Genomic DNA, 10,272 nt, shown 5'->3' with positions numbered 1-10,272 from the left:
ATAACAAGATTTATAGGCTATATCTTGGATTATTTAATAATCTTCCTACAGTGAATTCTAACTATTAGGATGGAACTACTTATTCCGAAGTAGAGACAAGATATGGCTTTGGATAACAAGATTTATAAGCTATATCTTGGATTATTTAATAATCTTCCTACAGTGAATTCTAACTATTAAAATGGAACTATTTATTTTCTAGTTCAACTAAAGACAGATGGCCACACAGTAGCCTTACCTTGTCCTTTCCAATTGGAAGATCATCTCTTGTGTACATGTTTTTCCGACCATCAAATACTGGTTTCTGACTTCCGAAGATTTTGGAATATGCTTGAACCATGGTTTCGACAATTTCTCTGAAATATTATATTCATGTATTATCACTTGCATAGTACCTGGAAAATTAAGTCAAACTTCCATTTCTTACAAAAGCTATGCTCATGTGTTCTCTTTAATTTCTACTCTTCATGAAAGTCCCTACCCGAGAAGCTGGTGCTACTGCTCTTTCCAAAGTTATATTCTTCCTCGGACTGTTTTCCCATCTTATCCTTACTGAATTACTACAACAATACAAACTATAATCAGATTAGACATGTCCTTCTTGGTCATCCATAGACCTGGAGAAAAATCCCACTGAGGATTGAGGTAGGACTCCTTGGTGAAATGATGGGAGGCGAACGAAGAGATTGAGGTGGGACAGATCGATGACAGGCCTCCAGTCCCCGGTCTTTTTGAGAACAAACAGATGGGAGTAAAACCCCGATGAATGATGTGAAACAGGTTCTATAGCCTGGTGTATGAGGAGGTTCTGTACCACCTCTGATAGATGCTGGCAAGTTACTGGATCCTGAGTAGAAGGGAAGGAAACAGGTACTGGGACAAGGGAGGTGGGGCAAGAAACAGGATTTTGAATCACCCTGACAAAACATGAAGAACCCAAACATCCAAGATGAAAGGGCACAAGGTAAATTCCTACCGTGCCCAAACCCACGAGGTATTCACAGGAACTGTTAGTGGCGTATCGTGCATCGTAAAAAAAAATGGCGACTCGTGGCCCAGCAGGAAGGAGGGACAGGTAAAGGATTGCAAGAATGGGAAACTGGAATAGGCACCACATGTAGCTTTGACTAAGATAAACAGGAAACTAGATGGGAAATGATAGATTGTTGCTGGGCAGATGCCACCTGAGACTCCAGGGATTCTGTGACCATATAAAAGATGAAGTCTTAAAAATGGAGCCATCTCAAATCTACGAGATAAGGAGCAAGTAAACGGGTTTGAGATAAAAAAGCATCACGACCTAAAAGGTCCAAACAACAAAGATACCACGTATGTAAAGCCAGAGCCGAAGATGATAAACGAGCCAACAGGGAGGTAAGAATGGAGAGTGTGTCCCTAGAAAACCCTTCACAGTTTTTGTGAAGAGCCTCAGACAGGAGATGGATCGTGGAAAGGTACTGCTAAAGGGTCATGAGGGTAAGACGGAAGTGGGAAAATTGAGCATGAGTCAGGCTAATGGGAGAATCGAGGCCTACCCTCCAAATGGGCAAAACTGAAACCAACAGCTATTGGTCAAGATATGGACAGTTCGCCCTATGAAATGCAAGGGCCAAATGATCTGAAGCCTTTGGGGGACAAGGGATACTAATACCATTGCCCAACTGCGAATTGGTCAACATGAACCAAAATGTCAGGGGACACGGGAAACACCAAATAGGGTTAGGAAGTATGTTCATGCAATAACAAAGAACACGGGTCATAAGATATAGGAGCAAGGAATAAAACATCACATACCTGAGAAATAAAGTCCAAAAAAAAAAGTGAACATAATCCTCAGGGAGAGTATAGAAAGGACAGCAAAACCAGGAGATAGAAACAGGTAATCAAAGTTGTTGTCAACTTAAAGAGGGGCAATGTCTGGAGATAAAGTTTGACCCATACAACATTCAATCTCCCTGTGAATAAATGTAGACAAATCTCTTGTTGGGTTGCCAGCACCTGAAGCCTGTGGTATAGCTCCTGTAGATTGTGTGACACCCAAAGTGGTGACATTGACTTTGCAATTCACGGTGATGTAGTCGACAAAAGCATTTGAAGTAATTAAGAAATGTGACTAGAATGAGGGTATGTGAATTGAAATAATGTCAGAAAAAAACAACAACTAAGTATTTTAAATTAAACCACTTCGAGAAAACACGAAACCAGATGGGAAAAAAAAAAGATATTTGAGTGCAAGCACTGCCAAACGAGAAGTGATAGTTCAGTAGAGGCGTATAAAGGGAGTCACATGCATCACGTGAGTGTACTATGCTCCTATTGATGGATAGGTGATGCACGAGACATACACTGGAATCATTTGATTCCAATAGGTGGGTGCAAAAGGCTAGTGGTATGCGTAATAAAAACATGCATATAGAGGGCAGCAATAAACGAGAATAGCTAATCTTATGAGTGGAGGGAAGTATTGTATTGGAAATTATATGTACGGCTAATGATTATAAAATTACTTGACTTGTCTTAAACACATCAAATTGTATCATCTCTGCATATCAACTAGGATTTCTTTTCATGGTGTTTCCAAAGAAAATATTATGTCAGCATGATTTTGTTTGTAAGAATATTTATTTGAATAATTTCAGTAATACCCTTATTGAATAAAACCCCATTTAATTTAAAACAACAACAGTACAAAGGAGTGTGTTCCTGTTTTACAGATCTAACTAAATTACTGATTTTGCAAAGAAACAAAAAGAATGACCAGTTCCTTCAAATAAATCAGAATTTCTGTCTTCTTCAGAGCTTGTACAAAACTGATCAATGGGATAGGATTAGTTTTGTGTGAGCCAAAAATTAGCTATAACAGTGAAATGGACAAGAATCCTTATTTATCTGGAGAAACTGACCAAATGACAAATATTCTACAAACTATAAACACAGAAGAAGAAAAAAACACCCATTATTTTATAAAATTCCTTAACTATTTAACTATGATCACTTTAAACGTAAAAAACAAAATCTCTGAAATGAAACTCAGATTTTTCAAGACTGCCAACAGAACTAAAGTACACATGCTTAGCAACACAACCACTCATTAAAGAAACTATGTTGATGTGTTACAGGGCAGGAATATTACACTTTATAGATCAGCACAGTTGTGCTAATCTCACATCCCTATTTATGTAGCTTTAAGCTATAATGTGTAATGTGATAAAAAAATCTTCGCAGACTGTAAGTTAGGAATGTAATTTTGAATCACCAAATATCCATAAAAAAATAAACACGATACAAATATTTTATCCTACAAAAAACAACAATATACAAGCAAATTTATTCATGGTTCATTACATTATCTCACCGAATGCTATATACCGAACTATATCTTGTTAATACAACAAAATACATATAAATTTCATGGTTTATTTTATTATCATTGCAATCACGTTACATCTTGATATAATAAGTTTTTCACTGTCTATTTTTATTAACATAACAGTTTAATTTTTTTTGTATTTAGCAAGTTTTTCTTAATATTTCTTTCCTAGCACAACAAGCAAGTTTTATATTTATTTTCAAACACCAAGAAAAATGTTCATTCTACAGTTAATTTCTGAATAGTAACCTCACCTGTTGACTCGACGAGGACACTTATCGGGAGAAATGGTAACATCATAATGATGAAGATAGCCTCTTGGCATGGAAATTTCAAAGTGGTTAGCCCGAAGCATGATAGGTCTTCCATCTGTTCCAACATTGGGTCGACGGGGACATATAAATGTTGGCAGGTCAGGTGTTTGAGGAACAACAGCCACGGACGGACCAGGAGTAACAGGTGGTCCTGGGGGGACAGAAGGGCCTCTAGGGGCCAGGGCTCCAGGGGGACCAGGAGCTGAAAAAAATGTTTGTTACATTTAGCTGATTTTACCCGTATATGAACTTTAACATACAGCTGCAACATATCATAACTATAGTCTGTGACTTCTTTCAGTAAATGTCACATATGACTTACTACAAGACATTCATAATAACAAATTAACAGGAACTTGATAATTCCAAAGTACTAGTGGAAGGTTTGCCTTTAAAAAATATTCAAATTATTAGTAACTTTACCATTCACCTACTTAATTATAATGGGATTTTATGTGGCCCAAAAAAAGGGGCAAACCAATATTGTAATTTGACGAGTCAAGGTAAAAGCATGCTTATAGGTTACAAACTGTTTTATCATAATAAGTACCATTGATATGTAATAATATATTTTCAACACTTGTCTTGTCTTATTCATCAAACTGAAATTCAAACCCTCTCCGTTTTTACCATTTTTGTCTAACAATAACTAACTTACTAACTAAATAACTAACTCTGGAATTCTGTTTATAAAACTGGCCTCTGTTTGTAAGTGTTTGTCCAATACAAAAATGAACCAAGATTATCCTTTTCCCCTTGGTTAGTTAGAATGCATTGAGTAATTGTGTAGTGTTCATAGGCATAGGAGGGGGGGGGGCAAATGTCCCCAAAATTCTGGCCCAAATAGTTTTTTGGACAAAAGCTCCCTACATATCTAAAACTTTTATATTTGCAAACTGATTATGCCTTTTTGGAATATACATTACCCATACGTGACATTTTCACTTGCACCTTTTTAACCCTTTAGTGCCATATGGTTCCGCATGAAAGTCATTGGAACCATTTTTTTTTCAAGCGACTTTAAACCTTATAGTACATGATTTTAAGGTTGATTTTATATTTCTGGGCAAAAATTGCTTGCTCTCTCGCTCAAAATCAAGCCCCTATGGTAGTGTTGTATCTATAAGTACACAGTTACTTAAACCCATTGTTACAGATACAACACTTACAGTTGAACAATGTCCTACAACTGCTTATCAACAATACTGAAAGTGCACAAATTATTGTTGCAACAGGTGACTGATCAGTGAATGCATTTTTGTTCACAATCAATAATGCTTGAGCTTAATTGAGAACTACAGAAATGTCCAGTAATGTTTTGTGTTTAGGCATTTGGCAATGTACACTGTAGGTGGAACATTACTGCTTGCATGTTAACTTAATCTGAAATGTTATATTGGAAAATAACTGTTTTGATACAATATGTAAAAAAAAGTCCTATGGTTGGTGTTTAACATTAATTATAACTATCTATAAAACTTTATTGGAAAATTAATTGATACAGAATTTAAAAAAAACTTCTTGTTTAATAGAAAAAAAACCTATTTGTCTGCTTCTCCATCCCACAAAATACACACCAAGAAGTAGAATACAGCTTTTAGAAATTTATTTTTACTTAACAATGGCATCTAAATTTTGTTGGAAATGGCATACATCACATTTAGCATCTAAGTTCTTCATATTCATTTATTCATGTACTTTAAAAGCTTTTAGCATCTACTCCTCAGGATTTTACATTGTAGCATATAGGAAAATATCTCTCACACAAATTGGTAAAGAAATCATCATGGTTTACACTGATGCTGTCATGAGCTAAACTGGTGTTCAGTACAAACACACATATACATTTAATATATAACCTTTTCATCGCATAATTAGATTTCAGAGGTGTTCCTCAAATGTTGATCATTTTCCATTAAAAATATAAATCTTGATTTGAGTTTTTTTTACTAATTTTCCAACTAGAACTGACCCTAAAGTTTCTACATCCGGTATTCACATTTCTTGAAAACAATATTAAATAACGGAAAGTTAGATTTTCGATATGAAAATATGCCAAACTTGTTGAAAAGGGTTCTTCAATATATGACAGCAAAATTGACCAAAATGATTCAATAAGAACCAAAATTAATTCCAAAAGCATAAAATTGCATTACATATATATATATATATATATATATATATATATATATATAAAAATATTATTGTAACTCTTAATAATACATGTCAGTATTGATGGAAAACTACATAAAAATATGTCATCTGACTTATAGAAGAAAACAAAACAATGATATGTTTTTATTTTTGTAGTTAGGTAAAAATGCAGTAAAATGTACACAAAGCTGAGGGTAGCCTAGCAATTGGCAATCAGTTAACTGGTCAATAAATAAGCAAAGGATATTTTTTGTACAAAGAAAATAAAGTCCACTTCACCTCCAATAAGTAATTCAACAAAGTTGAGTGATATGTCAATCTATTGGTCAACTAAATAGCTAACTGACTACCCATCATTACCTAGGCAGTGTGGGCTGATCAGCTGAGTCTTGTTTATGTTTGTGTTTACTGATGTTTCTCATAGATGGCAGCACATAAGCATGTTTGGCAGACATTTCAAGACCAAAGGATATCTGTCAATTGTAACAGTAAAGAAAAATGTTTTGGCTGCTGTGGAGAAAAGTCAATTTCCACACTTTACAGAAATCAAAATTTTACTGGGCTCCTACAATAGACAGAAGTAATGTAATAGCATTGTTTTAAATACATTTGTTACTATGCGTGTGTAACAGAGCTTTTGAATTAAAGGAATACATACACAGGTTTTAGTTTGAGGTTTGCAGTATATTCTAGACTTCCACAATTCACAACTTTCAAAAGAATAATGATACAACTTGGTGTCCTGAAGATTGGACAATATGCATTCACGTTCCTTGTAGGTATAATAATATGAAAGATTATATTTAATTTATATACCCTGTATCAGTGTAGAACCTTTGCAAACACCATATAAAGGGTGGGATCTAAGTGTTCCTCACCCTGTATCAGTGTAGATGCAAAGGTAACACCATATAAAGGGTGGGATCTAAGTGTTCCTAAATCATGCTTTTCTTTGTTTTCAATACAAAACTTACTGTGAAACTTTTGAAGTGAATGCTTGACATTATAAAACAAACTTTTCTATAATTCTAAAAAGAGTTCTTTTAAAAATACAATTTAAAGTCCAAAGTCTTATTATATAATCACCAACCCACTGGTAGTATAATTTCAAAGAAAAAAAAAGGCTAAATGAACCTGTTATTTTTATGCTGTATTACAGTGGTTAAGCAATGTTAATATATAACATTTGGTATACAGTGTTTCTTCTTTTCTTTATATTAGGCTTCATGGATTGACTGTTAACAAGACAAATTTTTCCTGATATTTTGATCTTTCCTGTGTAAGTAACTTAAATTTCAACCAAGCCCTATTACTGGTCGATCTTATTATTATATTTTTCTGGTATTAAGACTACTTCTGAGAAATCACCATTAAATTAAGATTATATACTTAATTAACAACAAAAAGTAATTTCCTGCTTCAGTGTTTATCTACAGTTACAGAGTTATGGTTTGTGTTTCAGGCTACGGATAGTGTAACTCAACAATAAGTTCAATAACTTAAATCAAGGCCCTATCATTCCCAATGTTACTACTTGTTGATTCTCTTCAGTGCTAATGTACCTCCGGCATATTTTAAAAATACCAAAATATTTTAAGTTTTAACTCTATACCCAGCGTATTTTACTAGTCTCCGAGACATCATTATGGTAATTCTTGAGGATATTCTATAGGAAGAAAATAATAAGATTATGTCACATGGAGGCAGGAGTGGAAGATATAACTGACAGAGAGGATGAGATAACTGTTACCAGTGATATGATATTAGTAAGGGTTAATGATGTAAGGAACAGTAAGTCAGAGTTGAGAAGTACAAGAGGCTGATAAAAGCATTTAAAGAACAAGAGCAAAAATTAATTTTGTCACGAATATTGAGTTGCTAAATGTTTCTTTTTCTTCCCTTTTCACTAACAAAGATATGAACAGTATTCCAGATCCTGAAAAATATAATAAATGTGTATAAACTTAATATTAGCCATGACATTGTTAAAGAAAAATTGATGGAAGCTCCTGGGTCAGATAATGTTTTTCCAGAGTAGTGAGCAGGTACCAGAGGTCTGGAAACATTTATTTTTTGAGCTGAAAGTGTTGTTCAGATAATTATAGGCCAATTAGTCTTATTTTTGTGTGGAGACCAATTAAAAATGCCCAGCAAATCCACCTAAGAAAGATTATAATTTTGTTGGACAGCCAGCATAGCTTAAAACAAGGAAAATTTTGTCTCACAAATCTTTCAACTTTCTTCAAACATGCCACAGCTTATGTTGTTGAAGGCAAAGGAGTAGATTTGGTATATCAGGATATATATGGTATGCTTCTGACAAATTGCTACATTAAAAAAATATAAATATGTCAAACTGGATTGGAGGTGCAAGTGGGTGTTACCTGTACTGGAGCCCTCACTCTTTTTCCTATGTATTAATGATACTGCTAAGGAAATGGTTAATAAGTTAGTCAAGTTTAATGACAACATTAAAGTTTTAAGCCTTGCTGACTGTGAGGAGAATGCGGTTGTTTTACAAACTAACAGAGAAAATTGAATTATTTGGCAAATGAATCAAAGATGTATTAGCATTTAAACTGGTTTTGATAGATTAGTTTCTTAAGCTTTCCAGGTAGTGTGCTGTTGCCAGTTGGAAAGCAATTTTAGTTATATCATATGAGGACAGATAAAAGTTTAGGGGAATGATTGAGACGAAGCATTGGTATTACTAATGGTATAATTATTTGGACTATTATTCTCGTCTTTATGATTTTCACAACATTTTGCCCAGTGAATTCTCTGGTGGTGTCAGGTTTTATATCAGACATTTTTGTATGCATCACAACCGGAAAGCTTTGTGTGGAATTACTAAGATCTGAACAACCGAATCTGTGATCCTGAATACAGGCATTCTAACCAAGTTTACTGGTTAAAACGTTGTGAAAATAATAATACACATAATAAAGACAAGAATAATAGTCCGAATAATTATACCATTAAGAGGTTAGGTAAGATCTTTGAAATAGTTTTATATTAAAAAAAATGTTAGAAAAATCCAATTCAGATGTTCAAAATTATCAAAGGAATTAACAGTTTCAATACATCATCTTTTTTCGTATCTAATTATGATAATGGTAGGACAAGGAGACAGACATTTTGGCGGGATAGGAATGATCTTCAGCTTAGGCAATTTAACTTTTTAAAAGTTAATAACATGGGTTTATTATTGTTCGGAATATATTGCCTTCATATATAGTGGGTATTGTAATTGTAACATTTAATGTAGTTTAAGGGAAGCCTCGATAAATATTTAAGATTGTTATTATTATCATTTTCAGTGGTTGGGACAGCCTCGACTGATTAACAAGCTCCTTGTTGTCCCTTACAGTTAAAGTTAAATGTCAGCATGTTAATTGTCACGTAGCTAAGCCTAGGTTAGGGCTAAGAAAATTTCAACATCTCGTATAGAGTAAGTACCACTGTTTTAAAAATTGTTAGAAAATAAGAACTATTTATCCTATTATAAAACAGGAAATATTAATTAACTCACGTTGCACTGGAAACATCCTGGTTCCTCCAGAGGGCTGATTTTGAGTTAAAGTAACAGTTTTATCGTTTAGTAGCCCCTGGAAAGTTTACAAGAAGGTCTACGATCCCTTATTCCTCAAATATGGCGACAAAGTGACGTCAGAATAAATTAGCCTCGCTAACAGTACACTTTAAATATAAATATTATAGACTTTTCACTGAGATTTTCAATTATTTTATCATATATTAATTGTATTTATTCAATATTAAGACATTTTAAGTAAATACTCACAAAAACATTATATTTGACCTATAAGAACATTATATCAAGGTTAATCAAGCATTTAAATCACAGCTGCATAATATCTCATGACGATTGTAAATAAATTAAGCATTTCATAAAATTTATATAAAAAAATATCGACAAAACAATATATATAAATATTATCTTAAATTCTTTGTTGGAAAAAGTTCAGATGAATCTTTTAGATGCACAAGTACAATAAGAGTATGAAGAAAACCAATAACGAACTGTTAAATTCAATGCTCAAATATATATATATATATAGCTGGAGTACCCGTCACCTTGATGGAAGATGTGTAAATTCATGATTAATAAAAGGTCATCTTTGGACAATAAAAGTTGCTTCCCTTATACATAATTGTAAAAAAACGCCCACAAAACTGCAAAATGTGAAACCGCAAATTTGTATGTATCTTCCCATGAACCCAACAACCTTCTTGCCAAATTTGGTGAAGATCCATCAACAAGGGGCGAAGTAGTGGTAAAAAACGCCCATAAAAACCGCAAAGCTAAAAATGTATATCAAATTCGATGACGAGGAGCCCACTTTGAAACTAATAATGGTTGGAGACGGCTTGTTTGAAGTTAAGCACAAAGCTACACAATGGGCTATCTGTGCT

At 33.8% G+C, this 10,272-nt stretch overlaps 1 pseudogene; it reads right to left on the bottom strand.

Annotated features, from left to right (window-relative positions):
• LOC106472874 overlaps window positions 1–9,479 on the bottom strand; it is a 36,011-nt pseudogene extending 26,532 nt beyond the window's left edge.
• Between the last annotated feature and the right edge of the window lie 793 nt (window positions 9,480–10,272).

This window comes from Limulus polyphemus, unplaced genomic scaffold (assembly GCF_000517525.1).
Source record: "Limulus polyphemus unplaced genomic scaffold, Limulus_polyphemus-2.1.2 Scaffold5689, whole genome shotgun sequence".
NCBI lineage: Eukaryota > Metazoa > Arthropoda > Merostomata > Xiphosura > Limulidae > Limulus > Limulus polyphemus.
The sequence above is the reverse complement of the archived record's forward strand: the minus strand, read 5'-3'. Positions and strand labels throughout refer to the sequence as shown.